Source organism: Amblyomma maculatum, chromosome 5, assembly GCF_055883805.1.
Source record: "Amblyomma maculatum isolate TAMU_Amacu chromosome 5, ASM5588380v1, whole genome shotgun sequence".
NCBI lineage: Eukaryota > Metazoa > Arthropoda > Arachnida > Ixodida > Ixodidae > Amblyomma > Amblyomma maculatum.
In genome coordinates, this window is record NC_139348.1 from 876588 (window position 1) to 898487 (window position 21900).

The 21900-nt window shown below is 45.7% G+C and overlaps 1 long non-coding RNA gene across 1 annotated transcript in view; it reads left to right on the forward strand.

Moving 5' to 3' along the window:
• Positions 1-19444, forward strand: part of LOC146187600 (uncharacterized) — a 105006-nt gene extending 85562 nt beyond the window's left edge. Inside the window, exon 3 of the long non-coding RNA XR_014707138.1 lies at positions 17887-19444. This is a non-coding gene — a long non-coding RNA (uncharacterized LOC146187600). The remainder of the gene's footprint in view (positions 1-17886) is intronic.
• Positions 19445-21900: the final 2456 nt, after the last annotated feature.

Here is a 21900-nt window from a genome sequence, read left to right on the forward strand (position 1 = left end):
TTGGACTGTGAAAAAGGCTGACCGCCGAAGAATTGACGCGTTTGAATTGTGGTGCTGCCGAAGACTCTTGAGAGTTCCCTGGACTGCCAGAAGATCAAATCAGTCGATATTGTCGACCATAAATCCTGACTGCTCATTGGAGGTTCAAATTCTAAAGTTAAAGCTCAGCTACTTTGGTCATTTAATGAGAAGAGAGGAGTCGCTGGAGAAAGATTTGATTTTGGGAAAGGTTGAGGGTCGCCGGAGAAGGGGTAGGCAGCGAACACGATGGTTAGATGGCATCCTCGAGGCACTGCAGATGAAGTTATGTGATGTTAGGAAGAAAGTGAGAGACCGGAAAGCGTGGCGTGACATGGTCAATAGGGTCACGAAGAGTCGGACACGACTGAACGACTGAACTGAACTGAATCGTCTCGCCTGGCACAAAAAGTAAGGTTATAAAGCTTTATAGGGACAGCTGGAGTTCAATCACGGTGGTACCAGGGTCTTAAGTGGTTGTTTGTTTGTTCTTTCCGTTGAGTTTTATTTGCTTCCAGTACACTTTTCCAACATCTGAACAGGTGAAGACTATACTTGCTCCGTTTTTGTTATTTTCTGTCTCATTCCAAGCGATGTTGATTGCTTGTGAGCACGTCTTATGTTTTGCGCCCCTTATTGTTTCGGTGTATGTTCGGGGTGCAGAGGTTCACGAGAATTGCGTATTATGATTCGTACCATTTACCTAAGGTTCCGTTAATTGTACCAAAAAATCCCTATTTCAGGTTCTTTTTTCGTAAATTAGATTAAAATTGAATGTAGGTTACTAAATATTTGTGACAATTCGCGAAGGCTCTTTTTTCGACAATTTTACTCCTAAAATACCCCGAATTATGGACACTTCTCGAAAGAAGCATCACTGCTGGCTTCTGTGTTGTGATATCTGTGAATGCTCACGAGGAGGGGCTAATTATAGCTAAGTTGCAAAATGAATATTCCTCATCGTTTCGCACTTGTCTGCTGCGAAATAAAACGAAATAAAGTGAACACAAGACCAGAAGCTGGTCTCCCTTTGCGGTCGCTGGTGCTTTCAGCGGGGTGCACCTGGGGCACATCATTCGTCTCCGCAGCATCATTGCGAAGACCCCGTTGAGCGGCGCTTCTTCTTAGTTTGTGTGACTATAACACTGTCAATGGGAAGACGGAAAAAAAAAAGAAAACGAGAAACAAGGAAGGCATAATGATTATGCATGGCATTTTCACCCAACGCATAGTCGCGGCTGAAGATGTGCCTCTCAAGGCACGATGCCATGCATGCAGCAGCCCCGTCACACAAATGCTAGCACTGCTCTGCAAGCGACTTGGAGAGTCCACACGCAGCACTGGCTGTGCCTCAAAGAGCGGATGAACTCTTGTCACTAGCGTCGAAACATGACAGTGCGGAAAAAAATAATAAAAAAACCTAATGAACTTTGTCCCCCTCCGAATATTCAGTTCTCTAAAATATATATATATATATATATGGGGGACACCTAAGCGCCGCCATTAAGGGTATGACGCAATGGCGCAGGCTGCCACCTTACATATAAAGTGCCGCTTTAACTAAGCCGTATGAACATGTGCGAGTGACCTAGGAGTAGCGTGCTTGACTCTGTATCGAAGGGAACTGGAAGGTTGACTCTTATTCACCTTCCCATCCCCTCCAAACTTTCTGACGTCATATGGTCTCGTCAAGTCGCACAAGCAATCAATCAATCAGCGCTCGGCCATATCAGCTGCCTTCTACCACCTACCAGCGCCATTCCCACGATTCTTTGCTCGCAACATCGACGCTGAGTAAAACAGGACCGCTGACGCTATGGCGTTAAAAATTGGGCGTCCACCCCTGATCCATGTTCTCCGGTATGGTAGCAGGCACAATTGTGTTCTCTTTGCAGGCTTGCTTCTATTGGCTAAACAGAACTGTCGCGTTGAATCTGCAGCGTCCAAGGTGAACGGCCAACTTGAACGGCAGCAACTCATTTTTCAAAAATATCCTAAGACTAACAAAGAGGCAGCTGCAGCGCGCAGCGTAGAAGCAGACGACACCGATGCTCTGTGCTCTGCAGGCGCTGGCGCCCAGCTGAGCGCTGACGTAGAGTCACTTGAGGGTAGCGAAGGATAGCCCTGGTCATGTGTTGTGAATTGTACCTCACCGTCATCTATGATTCAACTGGGCTCCTAATCACACTAAGAGTAATTATCCATTCAGTATCTGCTAGTTCTTCAAACGGCACTATGAGACTAGCTTCACTGGATAAGGTTCTAGCGTCAGACATTGCCGCGTTAAGTGTCCAAAGGTGACCTGTCTGCAGCCAGAAATTGCACCCCTGCGCTGCGACACAGTTCTGACCACCTGGCACCAGCCTAGTCATTTGCTCCGCAGCCGCTAACGACTGAGGGCCGGGTTCCCCTGGTGTATTCAAGCAAGCGGTTATGGCAAACTATTTACACTGGTGTGGCCGATTCTTTTGTGGTGAGAGGGTGCGTTATCGGCTGTGGTCGCCGGGATCAGCTAGGTCGCAACCAACCTAGGCCTAGTTATTCAATTAAATCAAGTCGGATCTCTTTCATCCGGTGGAGAATTGCGGCAGGACCTGGATTCGACCCGCTGTCATCTTGCACTTGACTCAGATGATCTAATTCTTGCGCCATGGCTGCCATCGTTTGTTTTTATTTCGAACCATAACCGCACATGGTTATTGATTCCAAACTATAAGCCTGTTACACGGGCACAGTTAACCGCGGTTATGCGAAACCATGGTTAGCGCATGTTACATGGCGGACCAAACCGTGGTTACGCCACCAACCGCGGTTATCACGAACCGAACTTGGCGACCTTGGTTTGCGTTGTTAACCGAGAAGATGGTGGCGTCATGGACGGAGGCAGCGCGTCGGCAGCGTCCGCGCCCGTGTTACAAACTTTTCCACGCAATAATTTTGAGACAGAAAACATACTTTTCACCAAAATTATGTTCATAACAATTATCTTCGAATAACGCACATATTTGCGCACAGCATTTCATTTCGCCGAATTGTAGCGTCAGTTCGTCTTTTCCACCCAATGGGGCGTTAGCTGCCATAACCGAGTAAGGCTCCCTGTAACCGAGGGCTCTGGAGTGTTGCGTAACAACGATGCACCGCGATTTTAGATAACCACAGTTCAGTTTGGTAACCGCGGTTACACTAGCCGCGGTTAACTCTGTCCGTGTAACAAGAGTATAACGCTACTTATAAACGTGTCGATGAAAAATGAGGCATGCTTGGTGGCGGTGCAATGTTTAGCTGATCAAGTCCTGCACAAAGTTTAATGTTTACTCACTTGTTTATTGACTAATATGAAAGTTGAATTATCTTATGCAGCCCTAGTTAAGCATCTACGCTTAATCTGTGCCTGCCACTCTGGTTCATCGAGACTCCTGAGTTCTAGGTTGTAAATTTAATGAACTGAGGCGGCTATAAACTTTAGGTGGACAGAAAATTCCAAAACATCCTAAAATTTTGTGTTATTTTTATCTCTGATAGAAGAATAACAGGTGACTAAAAACATTATCTCATCTCTACTAGACAATTTCTATAGTGTAGTTTAGCTTTACAACGTGCAAAACATCTGCTGAGGATTCTTTTTTTTTTTTTCTGCTTGTCTGCGCAACCTGTAGGCTGTGTGCGTTTTTCTTACATTATTCGTTTGTCTGCCCACTGATCTCCTCGGAACGTCCAGTGCTTTTCTTGGCACTTATCATTTGGCGTTTTTGACTTGTCAATACAACGGTATATCAAGAATATATCCAAATAAAGCGAGTAAAGCTGAAAGGTCTGTGAAGGCTTAACACTCAGATTCGCACAGTCACCGTTACCAGGAAGCGCTAGAGACGTTCCATATCTGTAAGGTTTCCTAAATCGATTTCAAAGAACCCAGCCATTCAGCCTCAGTCGAGCGGACTTCTTTTTTCCTTCGTCAGTTTGGAAGAAACCTTAATCTTTATCTCTCCGCTGTCTTTTGCTTTTCTTTTCTCTGCTTCTTCGGAGAGCCGAAGACGTGAGTGCGCACGTGATGCCGTATAGGGCCTTCCGATTGGCGCGGTCGGAGAAATCGGCTGCGGCGAGCGTCATGGAAATGAGGCTTAAGCGCGACGATCACCGCCAACTTCCGGTTCTGCTTCCTGTTTCCCGGGGCAGATGCCTAACGACGTCCAGTGGCAATTGAGAATTGGCTGCCGCCCCAGTGGCCGCCGCCAGATCTCGAGATGCGCTTCGCTGCGGGGCAGCTTCCGGCTAATGCCCGCGTAGCACCGCTTCCGAATCTCGCGCTTCCGCTTCCAATTCCACTTCCGGTGTCCACAGAGATTCGTGTTTCTCGCATTTTTTGCTGCGTCGCCCACGAACGCTGGACGTGACTATTAGGGATATGCCCGTGGGGAGTTTTCTTGATTCCCTGCCCCCTCTCTCTTTTTCCTTTTCTTTCCTTGCATTCGTCCCAGAGACGTCGATTGGCCAATGTCGGCGGCTAAGAAAGATCTAACCGCATTTACAAAACACGCAGAGACAAAAAAAAAACTTGGCCCAATGGGTCATTTATATTTGGCCAACGCTCCATTAACTGAAGCAGTTGCTACGAAGATAATTTGTTTTCGTAACCAGAAATTGATGCACACAGCGTCGTCAGGGATAGCAGGGCTTTACAGTTTGCTTCTTAAGGTAGCAACTCACTTGGAATTTTTCTGAAAACGCCATATGGTGTTTTGCCTCCGTGTTCAGTGCGTTCTTCAGCCTATGCGCTCTGCTTCCAAGGCTGTCGCTTCCAAATGTATCTCGGCTTTAGCGACATACGCAGAGCACAACCGTTCCACAGAGGAAGAAAAAAAACGCCTTACTTTGCTCAGATATAGTTACCGGAGAGCTCTTCTGGTCAGAAGTCGCAAGCAGAAATGTTGTGCGCGCGAGGCAATAGCGCTGAAGTCCATCGCTGTTTTGAAAAGGGATTGACGGTGCCATAATGCTAGAATCGTACTGGCGTGTGTATACACGTATACCGGTTTACCGGACGCCTCCTGCGAACGAGCTGTGGCATGAGTGAAGTGAGGCGCTGCTAAGGCTGCAGTGCTGCTAAACCATACGACAAATCGGTACACGTCTAAGCGAGCAATTCTCCGATCAAACAAGGGTGAGGGAAAGCCGGGGAGGGCGAGGGCTTAAAACATTCTCTCTGTCGTCAAGAATGACCCAAAGGGGTCCTCGGGCACGTGCAGACATTGCCAAATGTCTGCACGTGAAGTGTTAGGTGGGGCAGTGGAGGTCCTGCAGAGTATCCATCGCAGTTGAAGATGGAGTGCGTGTACCGCACAACAGCAATGATGGAGTTTGAAGCCTTATCACATGTTTACTAACACGCAAGAAGGGCGGGTCACGTGCCAGTTTATCGTTTGTTACGCTACCCACATTCAGGCTGTGAAAAAAGGGATGTCCATGTATGTATCACAAATGCCGGAGAATCGATTTGGATTTTGCCGTTAACATCGCAGGCACTTCACAGGAGACGACATAGATGAAGTTCCAGCCTTTAGCAGCCAGTTACCAATCTCATGTACAGGGGTTTGTTCCTTTTCTTTGTCACAAAAGCTGTAATTTCTTGCACTGTTATCGAAGAAGCAACGGAGTTTTCTATATATATATATATATATATACCACACCAGGTCATCTCCATTACTTCTCGAAACGTCTTCACTCATTTTATGGCATTTATATAATCCGTACAACGTAAAACGCATACACCAAAGTATACCCAAGCCTGAAATTCATCCGCACTTCCACGCGCCATCGTTCTTCGGGGTGGTCTTTCTGATACTATGTACATCTACAACCATCAACCATTCCATCAACCATTCCATCAACCATTCCATCCTCTCAAGTGACATAGTAATTTCCTTTATCTTTGTTTTTTTGTATCTCAGTGTATTATTGTTACTTCATATCTCTTGCGTTTTACTTTCGTTTCTTCTGTGTTGTGCACCTTTACAATGACTGATGCGTCTCCTATGACCACTCTGTTTCTCTCATATACAATATTTTCTCTTTTTACATTTTGCGTTGTATCTCGTGATTGTTTCTCTTGAACATGTCTCGTTTTTGTTCCTCTTGCTCAATACTCTTCTGGGCCCTGTAAGGTATTAAAATAAATAAACAAATAAATAAATAAATAATTATTCCAGACAAGGAATCAAGAAATGGTATTCGAGTAAGTTTGCACACATAAAAACCCCCACTGAGCCCTACTTTTTCATGAAAAAAGTCCATGAAATGTATGGTTGAAATGCGGTGCACTCCCCACAAGAGCGCCGCGCCACTGCAAGATCTGCAATAATTCTCCCCACCCACCTCTAGTGCTCTTGCTAATTCTTATGCGTCACATATTTCATTGCACCTGACATGCCTTCTAACCGGGTACGAACGAAAACATCAGCTCTTATATGTGACATGCTCAGTGCGAGTTGGGGCAACCACGCTCGGGCTCTACGCCACCGGTGTCTCTCTCGCCGGTAGTTCTCGCTCTAAATACCTTTTTAAAGCTCAAGAAGAACTTTTCTAATTATGGCATGTTTACAAAAAAACCTACCCATACTAATTTCACTCTCTTTCAGCCTGTAAAAAAAATTACCGTTTCTCCAACAAGTAAAAGTGTCAGTGTTATGAATGTGTCAGTACTCAATTTTAAAACCACAATATATTTTTTTCTTGCACGGAACGGAATTTGATCACTCTAGCATATTCCCATCTTTGCCCAAACTGCCAAGTTTTTTAATTTTTTTTTTTTTTTTAAGAGCGCACTTCTTCCTGGCTTGAGCGGCGGCGAGCATAACCGGTGGACAGCTATATACGGCATATAAATCTAGGAAATGAATCTCAGCGTAAATATGACTGTGTGTACGACATTAAAGAGTAAAGTTTAAGTGCCCATGTGTGTAAAGTATGTCTCAAAATCTTTACCGCCGCATATGGGAAAACCAAAAATACCTAAAGAGGCGCGCTCAAATTTTGCAATATGAATCAGCGCAGGTGTCTGGTCCAACGTGGTCCTGAGTAGTTCACTGAATATTTGCGGACCCAGAAATCTGGGACGCCTTTCAAATGTGAGGCAACTATTAGATATAAAATATTTTTAAGCAATTGGTGTTGACGGGAAATGGTTTAAGCTTCCGATGACTGGCGAAACCTTGCGGTTAAAGTGTGCCTTGCGCTTGAACGAGCAGTTTAAAAAGCTGCCATAGAAAACCGATCGGCTGCGTTTTAGAAAATACTTATGCGGCAAGGATATAACCTTGACGCAAACCTCTGAAATCTATTTTTCTTTTTTTTTTTTTTTAAGGCGAAAGCCTTTAATAGCTCGTAATGTTGTCCGTTCGCGAAAAGTGTCACACTTATTCGAGACAATCCGCGGGATATCGCGAGATTGGGACGTCATGACCTGGTGACGTCACATACCATGACCGGACGTGAAGTTAAAAATAAATAAGTAAATATTGTCTCCGGGAATCTCACCTCCGTGAATCCCCAGCCGAGCGGTTTAACCAACTGCGCCACTTCTTGCCAGTTTGCCAGTGTGCCCTGGACGAAAACACCAGATAGGTACTTCGGAGTTCTTATGGCTTACCGTGACAGTGAACAGTATTGAAGAGGGCAAGCTAAAGAGATAAAGGACAAAGTTGAAAAGTGTAAAGGAACCAACCTGCCAGAGCCATTATTTGGAACTTGTTCTTTATCAGTAAGCTCTGGTACGTTATGCAGGGGTTGCACTGTTCACGGTTAAATATTCAGAAGCTGCACAGGACTTTCGCCGTATTTGTCTGGGCGTCCGAATGGGAGCACTGCAGCCGGGCCATCTTGTTCCGACGAGTAAAAGACGGTGGGCTAGGATTGGGCCACCTGTTATTGCGACAGCTGGTCAGTTGTTTTTAGTTTTGTTTTTTAGAGCGACGACTGGACCCTTTCTTACGCACCGTATACCAAGTCAGGCTGAGGCGGCTGCTGCCGGAGTACGTTGTTTCAACTGAAGATTTTTCTGCGGGGATTAGAGGCTTTTACAGAGAAGTCGTAGGAAGTGTGCGGTTTCCTTCAGGGCGGTTTTCAAGCGATAAATTGTCAACAGTAAAAACGAAAGAAATTGTGCTATACATTGTGCGACATTGTGTTCCCAGTACCTTTGTACAGGACCTTGTGCAGTGGAGTCTCAGGCGAAGATGTTTTAAAAAGGGTAAAAAGAATGCTGGTGACGCCAGGAGAATACACCTTCTTTTTTCAATTGCGCACCGGAACCTTGACAGTAAAAACATTTCTGGAGGGAAATCGATTATTTATACCCTGCCTGGGGATCACACTATTTAGTATTCAGGAAGCCAGAAACAATAGACCATGTTTTTTTTTTTCACTGTGTTGGGAAGGTGTTTATTTTTGGGATGTATTGCAAACAAGGCTAATGCAAGATTTTCCGCTAGACCGTATGGTATCCGGTACTTATGCGTAGAAAGTGAGGATGGGGTACCATTTGATTTAATTAAACTCACGGGCCTCCACTGTATATGGCGCTCAAGAATGACTGGTTACCATTGCGATAAAGCCGCACGGCCTGCCCGAATTTATTTTCGGGAAAACATGGACAGGCTTTTGGCAATTCAGAAAGCTGCAGCAGAACATCCCGAGTGGCTCTCAGGACTAGAGCCTTTGTTGAGTATGTGTGAATTTTAATGTGTCATATGTAAATAGCGTACGTAAATGTGTTTTGCACTTAGATTCTGTCATTGTGCATTGTGTCAAGGCGAGACAATAAAGAAAAAAGAAGTTAACCAACTGCGTCACGCCCCGGATGGTGAAACGCTTCATAATTCCCCTTGTCTACCGTGAGGATGATAGCGGGATTCCTGGAGTAACAGGTACTGCGACTTTCCTGTAAATTAATTATAGAACACCGGTGAGCTTTGAAGCGTTCAATGGAAAGCTGGGTGTGTTGGACAAGAGGCTCGTGATGTACCATCACGACTGGTCATGACGTCACCAGGCGATTCATGCATATATGAAGCTGACCTCGCCGGGCGTCCGATCCAGGCGTCCGTGCGGCGCCTTTTATTTGCCGCTTCCTCGAACGCCGCACACAGCAAACAGAAGCAGACCCAGATGTCTAGGGGCGCTAGTACAGCGGACATCAGCGGCGTTTGAAATTGATTTACAGGATAGAAAAGGCACAGTATCGGTCGCAATTCTCCGCGGACACATGCGCCACGCCGTTAAGGAAAGGAGGGATGTGGGAGTGAAATAATAGACGGAGATAGAGGTGCTGTTGTGGAGGGCTACAATTCACCGCGCTATAATGGCTTTCGCCTCATCGCACTTTAGTGGTCAAAAGTGCCCTCTCGAAGTCTTTTTTTTTTTTTTTTCCACAGCCGTCAACATGCGGCCTTATCACTGCGATTGTAGAGCACTGACCGATATTGTGCTCTTTGTTTGCTCATGCTAGATATCGCGAAGCACGCTTTGATCATTTCTTCATATAGCGCTAGATGTGCCCAGATGAGTCTCGAATGATCGCAAGCAAGAACAAGTTACCGTAATATTTTCCAGTGTCCCTGGGCTGGTTTACTCAGAGGTTTGTGCACAGACTTTAAATTCATCACTGCCGAATGCAACGGGAATTCTCAGTTCGACGTCCAGCGAGTACATTTCGTGAGCTGCTTAGTGTTTGCGGGCGCAGGTCAGCTCAAATAAGGCTCATTTGGAATTGCTACGGCGCTGTTCTTTTGTGCCTATCGCATTGTCACCACTAAGTGGCAGTATTGTAAGCTGCGTTTTATGAACATATTGATACAAGTGGTCTAAACATCCGCTATATTGTTAGCAAAATTGCGCTCCTTAAGTTTGTTCTACGCTCGAAACGAATAATCAAAAACTTGCCTAAAACACTAATGGTTTGTGCTTTTAGGCAATTGTGAGACAACTGCGGAAAATTATAGGAGACGTTTATGAACATAATAATAGAATTAGCTTTAACTTCCGATGCGTGCCAATATGTGATTGCTGAAGTTTGTCCTGTGCTCACAAAAATTGAGTGTAGCGAACATAAAAACGCAATAGGGCATATTTAGTTTATTGACGAATAATTGGATAAATCGAGAAGCCAAGCCTGCCGAGGTAAGATCTACGGATATAGAGATCGTTATCGTGATATTAAACATTATGTAAAAAATTGCGTTCAAAGAGTATTTTTCAGAAAATTTCAAATATTTCTGGCTGTGTAAAAAATGCCAGTGTATATACTACCTGATTTTATTCATGAAACTCTATGGGCAGCTATTGCCTGCTGGAATTAAATGCTCAGGATTTTACTGCTAGGCTTAAATGCTGTGCGTGATATTTTATACGTAAGCACTACTTGTGGACCGTACCTCTGCGAGGTGCGCACATCTTGCGAAATCCCCATAACCGCCGCTATCATAGGTCTCCACAAGGGTAAAGCTTGTTGGTGCATTTCTTGGCATGTTCGAGCAGGACGGCAAGGTCCTGAAAATAAAGTACTTGAATTTCCTACTTTATTTTTTAACTAGGCTTACTTTCAAGAATATCATTGGTTTTTCAAGCATTATACACGTCATTAGACTTCTGAAAAATCCCCGTTTACGTATTAATTTGTAAAGAACGGGATATTTATTACGATTAATCTGTTCTCTGTGAGACTAAATTAACCTGCTTGCTTGTATTAGCAGCCTTGAAGAACCACTCGATCGGTTCATTTATTCTTCACAGAAGCTTTGCTTTCTAAGCTTGATCTTGCCGAGGACGGATATGCTGTCGATATAAATCTGGTGACAGTGCAACTCTGTATGTTGCGTAAATGGAAAGAACAGTGGTTATACCTAAATACTTGACGAAATTAATTGAATAAATTCAGTGATTTCACCTCTAACTTGTTGCTGAAAGGAATGCGTGGGATTAAAGCGTAAGTACTTTATATGGTAGTGCAGAGGCATAAATAAATGGCGATCTAATCCATGCTACGCCTATATTATTCTATTGCAGGAATGCTTGCATGCTGGCCCATGTTCTTATGGCATAAACACAGTGCATATTGTGAGGAACCTTAGTTTTAATCCCGCGTGTGCCATGTGCTGTCACGCAGAACAACGAGTATCGACATGTCGTAACAAAAATAAGACACATAGTTCATGCTGGTTGCATAGACGTTGGTTAGCAACTGTGGCCCCGAGCGGATTTGGCATGAACATTGGCAACCACTGTGATTAACGTCGACCTTAAAGTCACCGCAGATGACGAAGGGAAAGTGTGGCTCCAGAGCAATGCATCGGCCACCTCGCGGACACCACTACGATTCTTGCTTGAACGCAGACAAGGTAGACGCTTGGGCCGTGTTTCGATGAAGGCGAAACGGAGAGGCGTCCATGAGCCGTGCGATGTCGGTGCACGTTAAAGATCCCCAAACAGTTGATATTCTTCCGGAGCCCTCAGCTCACTTCTTTCTCTCTTATTTCAGCGCCAACTTCCTCCCTTCCCTTACAGCGTGGTTCAGGTTTACACAAAGTTGTGTTACAGATAGTGTTCTGTCCTTTCCTATAAACCAATTTAAATTTACGGCTCCACGACACACACTCCCAGACAAACGATCTTCTGCCTTCGCAATGTCTTTACTGTAGGTAGTAATTAAAAAAAACTGTTCGCAGTTAGCACTGCTTCCCTTTACGATATTTTTGAAGTAACACTTTGAACCGCAGCATACAAGAATTTCTTAAACTCATCTGAGCCTCATAAGGGCCCCTATGACTGTTCTGTAGCCTTGTTAGACGGAACCGTGACGGACAATGGGAGTTGAAAATGCTGTCGTTAAATGAATTCCTGCATTAAAAAAAAAAAAAGGAACACGAAAGAAGATTTTAATTACGAAGAGAGACATCATCAGATAATAAAAAACACATTGTTCGAAGAAGGCGCTACAAGTCTATATACGCTTATTTTAAAAAACTTATGTCGGCGTAAATTTTAAGAATGGTATAGGCTACAAAACTTCAACAGGAAGTAGGGTCCCGTGAATGTTTAGTGCGTCACCTCCGAGATCTTACAAAGGCCAATGCATCCCACTCTTCTCCAGCAGCGAACGTCAGAACTACCGGATGAGCGATGAAGTGTCAGCGAATGAAACTGCACTCACAGGTATGTGCAAAGTGGCGAGGGGTTACCTGTCACTCGACTAAGATCGCAGCTTATTCCTTCACGGCGCATCCCATAGTCGTGACGCAGGCTGCTGCCGTGCGTTTGCCAAGTTCTTGGACAGAGTCATTCAATATTTTACTGGTCATTACACTTCGCAGAAAGTCTGATATAGGGACAGGAGCAGTCACTAGGGATGCCCTTACCCGTCGAGGGCATCGGAGCGGCGCGGCCTGGCGCTCTATACGGCACTGACTCGGAACAAAAAAATGCATCTAAATGTACCAACGAACGTTCATAGTATACCTTCCGAAGGATAACACATGGAATGAACTTCAGAAAATTTATGATCAAAGGCAATTTAGCGTCGAATTAGGCCTTCGAGCGATAATTTTGATGCAACAAATGCATGGTATTCGTGCCGTGCTGCACACTGCAGTCATAGAAATATGTATGTTTTTTTTTTTTTTCGCGTTCCCGAAGTATAATATATAGACGGCAGATGCCAGATATTGATACGCCGCATGGCTGCACTAATTGCAACTGGCGACTGCGCATGTCCCATCCTTCATGTCTGTGGTGGTTAAATTACTTCATATTCATCGGTTGAGCGGACAGTTCCAGTAAATGTGTGCTTAGAGTTCAGAGCCAGTATTTACTTGAAATGTTTTTTTTTATTGTTTCTCCCTTTTCAACATGATTATTTTTTCTTTCTGCATGCGATGTTGTGCTGCCTATAGGCTTCGTTTTATCTTGTATTATTTTCAAGTTTTCCCAGTCCATTTTACTCGCTTTTACTTCATTTTAGGTGTTGATCACATCTGCAGCCAGCGAGCCTTACCCGCGGTTATTTTAAAAGCGGGTTTTATAGCTCCCCCAAAATGTAAATCTTGTGAGAGTGGAGCGCAGTAATGGAGCTTAAATAAAACGGCAAGCTGCAGTCGCAAAGAAAGATTTTGTCTTAAATCAGACGGTTGCTCTTAATACACAAGCATACCTACCCCAATGTGAGTACCTTACGTATCATACATGTCATTCTTCTCAATGAATAAGACGAAATGCAAATAAAACAAAATTAACGCAGACCACTTTCAGCTATTATAAAGAGTTGAAGGAGGTGCTGTTGGAGCGATTGTTTTTGCTCCTAAAACCTCATGAGTGAAAACAAATAGGCCACAGAAGTCTTATTTTCCAGAGGTAGGACATGGCCATTCAACTGGTAGCCGGTTGGCTCCTTAATTTATTTTTCTCCCTACTAGATGGACGTAAAGTACGTGCACATACCCTTGAGTGATAGTGCTTTTTTCGAAGTTAAGACATGCAGCTGGCTCCTAAAAATCAAAGGGGCCAACTTCTGATGTGATTACCACAAAATGTGATGGACAGTCCACATTAGCAGAAGGAATTTAGCTATAATGCATTATGCTTTCTGCTGCGTTCATATTGTTACGCCAATTACGCTGCGCTGCGCGGCGTGGCGCATGTGAAAGAGGAGGACGAGGTGGATGCGCGAGGACTGGTTCTGGGACAAGCCTTACTGTGACTGTTCCTGGTTTTCATGCATATTCCGCATATTTTGTAAATAATACACCCATCCCCGTTGAAGAATGGAACTTTATCACCAGTGAACTTCGCTACGTAGTCTTCTACCATCTCCAAAAGGTCGAAAAGATGGTTGAAAGCACTTGCTAACAGCATTTTGTTCTTATGCGAGTCAAACTCCTTGGTGTTTGATATGCATTCTTAGGGATCGGATGTAGCTGGAACACGTCATCAATGCCAAACTCTTCACAGGCATGCTAGGAACAAATGTGCAACAAGGCACCCTGTATGGTCACTTTCATTACCTGCACCATTCTCCTCAGAAGCTATCTCAGACGGGCTCGCGCACAGTACACGCAGCCTCGAGGGCCTGATGGTTCTCGACACTTACTACGCTTTTGGTGTGTAGGCGAGCGGACATTCGGAAAAATACGCCTGGAGGCCGTCGAAAATCCTCGCCATGGTGTGCAGCAAACGTTTTCAAACGCCATGTTGCCACGCCACAACCACAACTTCAACTAGCCATTTGTCCGCGCCAACAATGGCACTCGCGTCTAAGCCCTTGTCGCAGAAACGCACTTGCGGGGAGTGAAATCAAAAGCTGAAATTTGTTTTCCGGTTTTACATAATTATCTCACATTTCTCCAATTTGTTGTTAATACGTAAGCAAAATATCGACACTCTTTTTCTTTGCCCTGCATGCGGGAGCGGCCCAAGTGGACAGCAGGCACGCGATGTCTTTTCTGACCTTCGCGCACATCACACCAGGCACAACACAGAGCAGAAGGTCGAGAAATCGCAAGGGTGCACGCAGCCTCCCACGAGCGGAGAATGAGTAAGCATGTCAAATTTCGGGAATGGTCTACTGTCACGAAATCGGCTCAGATTTTCGTCGAGTCAGCGCCACATGAAGAAGGCGCGCGCGTGGCGTCGCATAGTACATTCCAGGATATTGGAAAAACGTCTCTTTTTCCTCGCAAGGAGAGCGCGTAGCCTTGCGCGCATCACTGTCACCACCTCCTCATCGGGAACGGTGACTGACACGGCCGAGAAGGTGCTTGCTGGTCATCTCCAGAAAGTTCTGCCGCGCCTAATCAGTGACGGCGCGCGTCTTTGCGGCAGGAGGAGAGGTCGCTTGCAGAGTTAGTTACGTGTATGTGAGTATCTGCCTGGGCGCGTTTTAACAGACTGACGCGGCGCCCCTATTTATTGAGTTCGCGTCGCTTGAGCCAGCCAGCCAGTGTTAGAGTCAGTGCTGCTGCGAGTTTGCAAATGCTACTGCTCGGCTCCCGAGGTCAACCCGCTGCTCGGAAAGCCCACTGATCTGCGAGAGAGTGGCACTCGTCTACAGGACGGTCACATCGTGACTCTTCAGACGACGGTCTGCGACAGTGCCTAGTGAACAATTTGCGTTTATTTGTTCTGACTGTCTGTGTGTTGTTCAGTGTTGTAAAGCTTCTGTGCTTATTAAAGGCCTCTTTAGTTGCATGCTTAGCGTTTGTTTTCTGTGAACCTCTGCTCTGTGTATTTTAAGTGTTAGTGTGAATTCTTCTGTATCGTCTCTTGCTGTATAAAGTTTGTTTTGCTTGTTAATTCTCATTCCGACCCTTACTCGGGCTGAACCGGTGAAAGCTGGGTACCAAACGGCCATGCCCTTCTGTCACTACAGGTAGCTGACTTCCGGCTGAGCTTGCCACGCAAGTCGGGGGCATCTCCTTTGAGACCGAAACGGCTGCCCCCTCATATTGTAAGGGTGTCTGGGATTGTGCGCACCAATAACGGCGCATCGTTAATAACTTATAATTATTAACAGGTGGCACCTACCTAAATTTCGAAAGTAACCACTGAGTTGACCACGGTCCAATTACGTTGGACACTAATTTAGTGAAATGTTGATGAAGCCAATAGTCGGGAGTCCAGGAAGCCAAATTCGAGAGTTGCCCACCTAAATTTGGAAGGCACCACTGAGTTGGCCATAATTAAATTCTGTTAGGCACGAATTGCAGTCAAATTCTTGCGTGGTTAAATGTTGGGGGCCCAGGGACCAAATTTTGGGGTTAGCCCACAGAAATCTGAAGTCATCCCTGAATTGCATATTAGGCTACGCGCCAATTTTTATCAATGTGGACGAGGTCAAATTGCAGGGGACCAGGGGGCCAAATATATGGGGTGGCCCAGCACAATTCTTAGTTCAGCACGGCGTTGGCCATACTCGGATTAGGTTGCACACTAATTTTGGTCAAATTTGGATGAAGTAATATTTCAGGAGTCCAGGGGGTCCAAATGGTGGCCCACCGAAATTTCGAAGTCCCCACTGAACTGGCCATACCGGATTAGGTTAGACATCAATTTTGGACAAATTCTGACGCGCTCAAATTTCCATGGTCCTGGAGGCCAAATTCAAGGGATGGCCGACCAAGATTACAAGGTCGCCACTGACTCTGCATACTTGAATTAGGTTAGACATCATTATTGGTCAACTTCAGAAGAGATCAAATTTCCGGTGTCCAGGAGGCTAAATTCTGGGGATGGCCGACCCAAACTTGGCGGTGACCACTAAATTGGCCTTATAGAATTAGTTAGGCATCAATATTGATCAAATTGTGATATAGGAACATTTTAGGTGTCCAGAGGGCCAAATTTCGGGGGTGGCCCACGCAAACTTGGAGGTCAGCAATGAGTTGGCCATACTGGTATAGATGATAATAAATTTGGTCAAAACAAATTCTGGGGGCCCAGAAGGCCAATTTTGCGTGTAGGCAGGCACTTTCTGTGCACACTTTCGGAGGTTACTTTTTTTTGCGCCATGAGTCAACGCTTACATATTAAAAAAATTAGTTGTGGTTTAACTCTTGTTAAGCCTAGTTGAATTGCGATAGCAACGGCGGAAGCTTCTTCTGCCTGCTGCATTATTCCCCTATCACGCCCTGTCAGTATAAGGTGCTACATTATTGGGGGCACTTAAGCTCATCCTTTAAGAGTATGACGCGAGAGCGTAAGTTACCAGTCTTCTTCTTCTAATTGTTCTTCTTCTTCTCCTTCTTCTGCTCCTCCTCCTCTTCCTCCTCCTCGGCTGTTCAAGTTCAAGCGTGGCCTCCGCCGGAACTATGCGACGGCTCGAAACCTGGCGCAGTATTGCTATCACAAAAAAAAAAAAAAACCTGCGCGTTGACTCGCCGCAATATACCGGCAGCCGTTAAGTGACAACGGCAGCCACCTTCGCTGCAGGCCGCCAGATGCTCTCAGGTAGAGTTACTATATATACCTCTACCCTCAGAAAGTACGCAGCGCCGCGCTGCGCCCGCCGCTAACAGCGCACAAAGCTGCCCCATAGATCTACGGCGGAGTGTCGTGACCACAAACGTGCTGAAGGACACTTATCGGTGGTGACGAATAAAAGCCAGCCGTTTCGCACATGCCTGCAACGCTAGCTTTGCCTCAACATTCTACCTCTTGCGGAGAAGCCGAACAATTTCTTGTTAAAGCAGCTGGGTGGATTGTAGGGATTTTGTGAACTGCTTTGTCAAGCAAAGATTTTCTCGTATATTTTGTCTTCATTACAGTTAATTCGATATGATTCCTAGAAACCTTGTTTATTAAAAACGCACCAACTAGCTGTCGTAGCACCTGCTGCCTTCACCGTTTTGGCAACCTCTCGTACGCGTTATTTTGTCCGATAAAGTTAACCTGTTTTCATCGATGAGTTATGAGACACGTCTTTTATTTTATTCGGGGCCTCTGAATGCCGAGATATAGCTTTAACATACAGCAAGGCGCACTGACACCCTCCTAGAAAGCACTGATGTATTATCAATGCCCGTGAGTAACAGTTTAAAATCGGACGACCTTTGAAGCAAAAGAGTTGTAGATATAATGAGTCTATTTTCTTTTCATTCACAGCTTAATACGTCTTACTGCTATTTGCTGCTTTGTTCAGCATCAGCGTGAGGCACATCTTTTTTTTCTCTCCAGGGTTGCTTAACGTTTTGTGCGATGGAGTATGATTGCAATGGTTGGCAATAAATTTGGCGAACATTCAATTTTTTTTTCTTCTTCTGGGAGGGGGGGGGGTGGGCGGGGAAGGAAGAAAAGACTTAACTTTGTTTTCATTCTTTTTTATTTTAGGCTATTGTGCAAGAACACTCGGAAATGGAGCCGGCTAGGACTGATTGTGATGGACACACCCTCGAGTCTCGGAAAATCCACGGAGCTTGGAAATGCAAACTGGCCAGAAAATGAGCTGCCGTCAAACATGATCATAGCGTACACTTGAGTCATATCTCCAGAATAAAGACCCGAAAGAGCGCAAGAAAGGAAGAACTGCGCCCACACAAAGCGAGATACTCACAACGACAGGATTTGCTGATTATCTTTTTATCTTGATTTTTTTTTTTTTCAAACCCGGAGAAAGTCCGCGGCACTCAAAGGAAGCACGGTCAAATAAGACGCCCGCGGACACTGGCTATGAAAGATCACAGAGAAGCCTCTTCGCCAAGAAACGACGTCGAGGTCAAAAAGTGAAGCGCCTAGCAGGGAGGTGAATTGGAGTCCGACAACCAGCGCAGTTCGCAGCACATAAATCTTCTTTCCGGTCAGAGAAAGTTAACCTCTATCAAGAGCGCGTCTTCGCGTCTTCCCTCAGGCCCCCATCGTGTTCATCTGCCAGCGGCCTTCGTCGGGAACGCAAGATCATTTTCACTCACTTCCTTTTCTTAAGAGACGACAAAGTATCGCCGCCTGAAGCCTTGGTTCCTTCCTCATTTTCATCGTCAGCCTTCTTGCGTCCTTCTCATGCCAGCCACGCCGCACACGGTCTCAGACTATGCATTTTTGCTTTCTTAGGTTCTCGCTTTTGACTCTCAAAGACCTATAGTGACCATAACTCACTCTACAAAGCACGGCCTCCGCTTGACATTGCATGGAAAGAGAAGAATACTGGAAATAGTGATAAAAATAAACCCGTAGGTGAAAAGGAAAGAGATGAGAATGTGGCGAAAGACTCTCAGAACAGAAAGTCCCATGAACAGCGGGGCTAAGCTCTCTAATGGATCAACTTGGCGCTAGACACGGACCCAGGGTGAAGTAGTATAAACGAAAATGAAATGTGACCCTTGGAGGCCGCCTATGGGACAACGCAGAGTGACTAGATGGAGGGGAAAAGGGACGAAAGAAAAAGAAACTGCCGACAAGGATGACATTAGATGGAAACCCAGAGTCTAGCAGATCGATAGAAAGGACTGACCAGTGCGTAGCGTTCACGCGATTCCGCCGGAGTTGATGACAAGGGGTGACAAGTTTAAGAACGGTTCCGCGGGGCTGAAGGAACCAATGATTTTAATGTTTGTGCTGTGTACATAAAGAAAAGAAGTTGCCCTGATTGTTCTTCTTATTCGACATCGCGAACAAAGAGCAAGCAATAAGTAAAAAAAAAAAAATGAAACGCGGCACTTCAAATGACTTTAGAACCAATGCTACAACGGTCGAAAAAAGAAATAGCCAATTTAAACAAAGGCCTCTTTCGACTCCACAAAGTTGAGGCAGGGAACGACTGCTAGTAGAAACGAGACATTTTATTTGAAATCAAAAAAGAAATAAAGAAATAAAATTACGGCTCTGAAACTCGGCACTGTACTTATATGACGCTTTCGTTTTCTTGTAAAACCCAGCAGAGAAATAAAAAATTCCAAAGTCAGAGGATCGTTTTCCTTCTAAGAAAGCCTAACAGTACGAAGATTTTGCGGCGCCCAAAAAGTATAAGCAAGTGCTAACAATAGCGATAATAATACCACGCCCACACGGAAAACAAGAAAGGCGGGAAAGCAATCGGCCATCTTTCCTCGGTTTTCTCCTTCAGAGGTTCGCCATCAATGTTTCATTCCCCATCCCCCACCCCCCAACCCACCCCCCTCACCGTTGCACTACTCTGAAGAGGACGTTCTTTTTTTGGCCAGCACAAGGCGACTGGTCGTGAGGCGCTGCCTAAGCGGCTAAGATACATGAGCTGTCGAGTTGCACTAGGCGCCACCTTCTCTTCATTCTGGCAGAGAAAGCGGCGGCTGCGGAGCCTGGCTGTGGGTCGGTGGTCGAGGCGGGCGAGGGTCGCCACAGTCCACCGCCTTAAGCTGGCGGGGAGCTGCCTTTTTGCCGCTTCCTCCACGGCCACGAAACGATGATGACGATGGCGATGCTCAGCGCTTGACTGAGTTGAAAGGTCAGTCATTGCGACCATGCAACCGTTGCCACCGTGACACCAACGATCCCTTCTTATTTTTAAATCGCGTTATTGCTCACTTCCCGCCGGTCTCTGTGTATATATTCGCAGGTCTTCTCCGAAATCAAGAGTGCCCCCTGTGTTCGCTGTGCCCGGCTCAATACGTTCCCGTTGGTTGTTTTTTGATGCCATTCGTTCTTCCTCCTTGCTGCGGTGAAGGCGAAACCATCTCGACGTCTTTTAGCTTCCGGTCTAACTTACTTTTAAAGTCTTATGCCACTCCTCTGCACCCTTGTATTCACCTTTTTTCGCGTCTCTCTTTTCTGTTCCTGGTTGAAAATAATTTCACTGAATGAGGCTACATATGAGGCTAGCGTTATGGAGACGTTGTAGTTACTTTAGTCTAGAATTATGATTGTGAGAAACAGCTGCCCTTGCGCCCCTATAAACGCTATGCTGCAGTAAATTTAGCGCACTTGCTTGCTTGTTTATTCTTTTCCCTTCTTCCTTCCCAATTTACTGAGTCGTGGGGTTTTCACATTTGGCCTCCTTTTATTTTTCAGCTCATTATCTAGCGAGCGCGTACGATACCAGTCATGCAGATGGGCTACAGCTTCGTTTCTTATTTACGCCCAAGTTTCTGGAGCGAATCTCTTGATGGGCGAATGCTGTACAACAGCTTGAACATTATCCAAGTGGTAACATAAATTTCCTTTCTGCAAGTTCTGCAAATCGCCTTCTTTTTTTTTCTCCAGTTACTCTCATCAGCCTCTCCACTCGTCTGCATCAGCTCTGCAGAACTGACCTTCAGCCCGCTACCTTATATTTTTATTTATTTAGTTGGCTCGTTTCTCCTCCTTATAAATACGAGGAAATCATCAGCGTCTCGTAGGAAAGCCACAACAGCGAAATCGAGGAACTCGAAGTTAGAGTCCAAGTTTGGGTGGCAAAGCGCTGGGAAAATGCCAGGCCGACTACATCCGCCGCTCGGAAAGCGTTCTTTTTTCTGCTGGCTTTCCTTGCGGGCCGCAGCAGCGCGGAACTTGAAATGAAGCGGCGCGCGAAAAGGCACTAGGCTTGCGCGCCCAAGAGTTCAAGTGCTCTTCAGCCCTTCCCTTTGAGAACCTCGTTCGGACGCTCTTTGAGGGCAAGGGAAAAAAAGAAAGGAAAGGCGCTGACGGCGGGCGTAAAGCTTTCTTCATTTGGGGCGAACCACAGCGAAGCCAGATAAATAGAAATGGCCTGCTTCCTGGAGTTGCTGCTCGCAGTGAAAAGACCATTCCCCGGGAATGACCCTTCTATCCTCTAGCTCCTTCTCCCAGCGCCCCGCCCCTATAGCTCGGCCCTTTATCCGCCCTTCGTTCGCGTGGCTCCGTTTTGTATCGTTAACTCAATAGCTTGTGTACTGGCACGGCGTTATACTATGACATTAGTCGCTTGACGCCGTTATTTATCGCTTCTGTTGCCCCGATAACAGGGAATGGCACTCTTTCCTTTCTTCCTCTTGCGTCCGTAAGGCTTGGGGAATGCGTTACTCAGAGCTTGCCTTTTTTTTTCCCGCACATTCGGGCCGTGTGCGGCTGGAAGGATGATCGAATATGCGCCAAACGGGAGACCACGACAGTCACGCGAAGTTCCCCTAATTATTGGATGCATGTGGAACCATCCTGAGTAGGGATTACGTTTACGGCATCCCTCGACGCTCATCTTTCTCGCTGTGAAAAGATGCTACTGATTTTCCAGGCATTCATGAATCTTAATACCCATGGCTTGAGGAGATATACCTGTTTGTGGTGTGTGAAAACCCTCTAAAGTAACATTGAAATAAGTACTGGCTGAGCAACCAAAATGTGATTAGTTGCAACTTGAAAGCGGCTGGGCAAACAGTGATGACAGAGACAGGCGCAGAAAAAGCAGTGCAGAATTTA